Consider the following 5,565-nt stretch of genomic DNA (forward strand, 5'->3'; position numbering starts at 1 on the left):
TCAGTGGCGGCGCCAGAGGGTGGTGTGTTGTTCGTTCTTGAAAACCCACCCCATTCTTGAGTTACGGTAACGGAAACTGCTGGCGCAAGATCAATTCTTTCAAACATGTCAACGCTGTTCAAACGCTTGTTTTTTTCCTGTTACTTCTCGGTTAATATTTGCACATTAACATTGGCAGGTATATATTAATATAGGGTGTCGGTTCCCGTTGAAAACCCACCACAGTCTTGGTTTCAAAGAGATTACTGTCACAAGGTGCAGCCTTGCAAGCATGTCAACACAAGCCCCAACGCTGGCCATTTGTACATGTGTGATTGGACAGGGGTGGGCAACCGGTGGCACGCGTGCCGAATGCGTCAAGCCAACGACTTTTTTTTTCTGGGACGCGAAACCTAGGCTGAAAATAACGAGAGATAAATCGTTAACTTCTTTACTCAATTTTATGTCTTTTGTATTTCGTATGATTTAATGGATTAAGCACACGCGCACACACACTCGCGCGCGCGCGCACACACACACACACACATACACAAACACACACACATACACACATACACACACATACACACACACACACACACACACACACACACACACACACACACACACACACACACACACACACACACACACACACACACACACACACACACACATATATATATATATACATATATATATATATATATATATATATATATATATATATATATATACTATAATAAAATAGTAACTTCTGTCTGTCTGTTTGTTTGTTCACGAACTAATAGGGTTTTGGAGATAGACGCCCATAATCATATATATTCTGATACCCTATCACTCCAGGTACTTGGATAACTATATTTCATAAAAAGATTGATTTGGGTTAAGGGTTAAAGTTAGGTGAGGTATGGTTAGGTTAGGGATTATTCATGAACTCCTTGATTTTTGCAGATAGACCCCTATAACCATATATACTCTGAAACATTACAACCGAAGGTACTTGGATAACTATCTTTCATTTGTCCGTCTGTCTGTCTGTCTGTCTGTCTGTTCACGAATTCCTCTTAGGGTTTTGGAGATAGACCCACATAACCATATATATTCTGATACCCTATCACTCCAGGTACTTGGATAACTATATTCTATTTCCCCCCAAAATTATTTTGGTTAGGGTTAAGGGTTAAAGTTAGGTGGGATATGGTTAGGTTAGGGATTATTCACGAACGCCTCCTAGGTTTTTGCAGATAGATCCCTATAACCGTATGTATTCTGAAACCTTATAAGCCAAGGTACTTGGATAACTATCTTTCATTTGTATCTACTATAATAAAGTAGTAGCCTCTGTCTGTCTGTTCACGAACTCCCCAAAAACCATATATATTCACCATAACCCAGGCTACTTGGATAAGTATATTTTATTTCCAAAGGGCGTCTCCCTCCTCAAATTGATTTTTTTTCTTACTTTCTTAACATTTTATTTTTGTTACCTTTTCCATTGAGTTATATTGATACATGTAACTTTTCTCCACAAATTCTATCAAAATTAAAATTATCATCATTTGCCCGCAGCAACGCGCGGGTAATTTGGCTAGTACGAGTATATATATATACATATACATATATATATATATATATATATACATATATATATACATGTATGTATATATATATATGTATATATATATATATATATATATATATATATATAATATGTGTGTGTGTGTTAGTGTGTGTGTGTGTTAGTGTGTGTGTGTGCGTGTGTGTATTACCCACACACACTACCACACACACGTGCACGCGCGCGCGCGCACGCACACCTTACACGCACATACACCCCCCTCCCAGCCCACGAAAGTTGTAATAACGACCCACAGCACAGCGATACTGAAATTATTTCAGCCTGTGTAACCCAGTTTCTAATAACAGGTTCGCGCAATAACATGTAATTTTATAGCAACCGGGGTTTCTATTTCCAGAAGATATTTTTGATGGCCACGGAAACTGCGAAAAACACTTGTGGCGGGTCCACGTAAGCCCAAAGGCACTTGCTGCTGTGGTCCCAGAGTCGACCATACAGTAGTCTCCAGTTGCAGTCTCTCCTTCACCTCTTCCTTACCGCCCACCTCCCTATCCTCGTTAAATTCAAATTCAAATTCAAAAGATTTATTGACATATTGAAATTATATATCAAAAGGGGTGTCTTAGCATGCTAATATACCCGCACAGACTTAATAGTTCGGTTTTACTTTTGTGAAGTTTTTGACAATTTTTTGCCTATCCTCGGTAAGTAATGTGCTACACTGAGGACGACTTCAAGTCAGTTCAAGATAAAATTATACCTAAAGAAACAAATGTGTTAAACGAAACGAAATCGGGTGCCTGGATTATATATATATATATATATATATATATATATATATATATATATATATATATATATATATATATATATATATATATAATAAAAAGAAAGAACATATGTTGGCTGTGCTTGTGTGATATAATAAGGTAAGTTTGAGAGTTTATTATATGATGATACATACATACATACATATACCAACGGCTTTTCCCCCTTACACGGAGGGTAGCCAAAAAGAAAAAGGCATAGAAATCACTCCCATCCATTCCATTCCCTACATATTCCACTACCCTCCACCCTCCTCTCTCCCTCATATCTTGGCACCTCCTGGATGACGGGTCATCCCTGCATCCTGTCCACTGCCCTGGGTCAGAAGCAATGTCGCAAGACACAGCACATCCACAGCAAGGCCGCTTCATAAATTCGGCGACCCCCCTCTCCGTCCCCTCATGCAGAAAAGGAGAAGACGGGGAGAAATCCCTTTGGGCTGCGTCAATTTTTTTTCTCATACATACTTCCTCACCCCTCTCCCACACCCTCTCCCCCTCATGCATCACAGCATCATCCATACACAACCCTTCTCCATTCACCCCTATCTTCTGTCCTCTCCCGTCCTTCCTCAACAGACATTCCTCTCTTTTGTAATGCCCCTTTTACCCCATCCATCAATCTCACCCTAGGACGCCGCCTCATATTCACTCCTTCCACTTCTGCCTTCCACACCTCTTTTACTAATCTTTCTTCGCTCATTCTTTCCATGTGTCCAAACAATCCTAATACTCTTTCATCAACCCCTGTTCTCCTCCTCACCTCCTCATTTCTCACTCTATCTAGCCTAGTAACTCCTATCATACTTCTCAGACATTTCATCTCAAACACATTCAAACTCCTTCTCTCTTCCTCTCTCATGTTCCATGTTTCTGCCCCATACAGTGCTGTTGGCACAATCACTCCTTCATATAACCTCCTCTTAGCATCCATTCCCAGATGTCTATTTCTCATTACACTTTTTAATCCACCAAGGCATTTACTCGCTTCTCTCAATCTACATTTTACCTCCACCCCCACTCCTCCCTTTCCTGCCACATTCACACCCAAGTATCTAAAACTATCCACTTCCTCCAGTCTTTCACCCTTAATGCTCACTTCCAGCCTGCTGTCACTCTCTCCCCTTGTACATCTCATCACCTTACTTTTGCCCACATTTATCTTTAGCTTCCTTCTTTCACACACCTTCTCAAACTCTGTCACTAACTTCCTCAATCCCTATGCGTAGTGTCGTCAGCATAGAATAATTGGCTTATCTCCCACTTTCTCCATCTTCTTTAACCATCTACAACCCCTACCCCACTACCCTTCTATTCACCTCTCGCATCACCCCATCCATGTATAGATTGAATAGCCAGGGTGACATGACACATCCCCGACGGTGTCCCATCTTTACCTCCAACCATTCACTCTCGCCATTTCTAATCCTAACAAAAGCTCTACTTCTCACGTAAAAACTCTTAACTGCTCTTAACAGCTTTCCTCCTATCCCATATATCTGCAGTACCTACATCATTACCTTCCTGTCTACACTGTCGTAAGACATTTACATATCCAGAATAGCCCAATAAACATCCTTACCTTTTCCTATAGGTTTACAATGTCATTCATAATTCTGCTCCCTCATATGTGAGCTGTAATTTTACATTATCGGCTGAGAACCGAACCCGGAACAGTCAAGAGTCTCTTATTGTACCTCATGCAGGTCCCTTCACCAAAAACAGTTTTCACTTCACAGGTGCTCAACTATGGGACTCACTACCTGTGTCCATTAAGAAGACAAATAGCAAGGTTACCTTCAAGAAAAAAGTCAAGGGTTACTATATGTCTCAGCTATGGACAGAGAACAGCCTTGATTTTGTGTACTACTAGCTTAGTGAGGGATACCTGATTCCATGAGTAATACCATCCATATCTGCGTTCACTCATAACTGTTTCTGACCTCCCCTCCCCCCTTTTTTCAGAAGTTTAGTTCAGCATAACAATGATTGATGTTTACAAATTGGTTTCACCTTTGTTTTGCCAGTCATAATATGGCATATGTCTCAGGTAGGTTCCGAGAACAGTTATGATCTGACCTTTTTCCTCATTCTCCTTGTTGTTTTACTCATTCGAGTACTGGTCCCCTGTACCCTACCTCTGGTGCTTCAGGTTATAATGTACTACTCCTTGGTGCTCATAGTAATTGCCCACTCCGTCCTGAGATTCAGGTAAAATGTTAGATTTAATTAATAGGTGACCCTAGCTGCAGTGTAGGATTCGCTATAACTACATGTTGTTACAGATGTAGAATATTGTAGTATATCATTAATGGACCTACTCTGATATAGTACTCCTTCATACATGTTGATACAGATGTAGAAAAATGCAGTATATTATTAATGGTACTACCCCGATATAGTACTCACTCATACTGTTTTGTTACAGTTTAACATTATTTTGTTGTTCCTTTGCTTAACGCAATGTTCCTTTTGGATGGCGCTCAAATTTTTTGGACCCAATGTTCCTATGTGTACAAACATTTCAGTAATATTAGCAAAACTATAACAATGTTTCTGTCATATGTGTACTGACTGGTATTACTCATGAGTGTCTCTGGTTCCCTCAACCCCCTATGTATGTTTGTCCGTGTGGCTTAGTGTAGAATAACAACCTGATGAGGACCACTATGGAAATAAGCGTACATGCTTTTTGTGTTATCCTCGGCAATTTGCATTTATTATTTCGAACTATGTGTTCTTGTCATTATTTGCACTTCATGTACATTGATTCATTGCCAAATAAAGTCTATCTATCTATCTATCTATCTTCTCACATATCTGTCTTACCACAAAAATCTGATCTACAAAACCCCTACCTGTCCAAAAACCACACTGTTCCTCACCAATTACTCCCTCTGTTCCTCTCCTAATCCTCTCAATCAAGACCCTCCCATAAGCCTTCCCAACTACACTCAAAAAGCTGATCCCTCTGAAACTACTACACTCACACTTGTCCCCCTTTCCCTTGTAAAGCGGAACTATACAGGCACACCTCCAGTCCTTCGGCACTCTACCCTCTCTTAAACAAACATTAAATAACCTCACCAGCCAGTCCACCATAACTGTACCTCCTTTCTTCAGACATTCTCCATGGCATCCATCCAACCCAGGTGCCTTACCTGCTCTCATGATCTT

This window comes from Oratosquilla oratoria, chromosome 2 (assembly GCF_046742065.1).
Source record: "Oratosquilla oratoria isolate Oo_2021 chromosome 2, ASM4674206v1, whole genome shotgun sequence".
Taxonomy (NCBI): Eukaryota; Metazoa; Arthropoda; class Malacostraca; order Stomatopoda; family Squillidae; genus Oratosquilla; species Oratosquilla oratoria.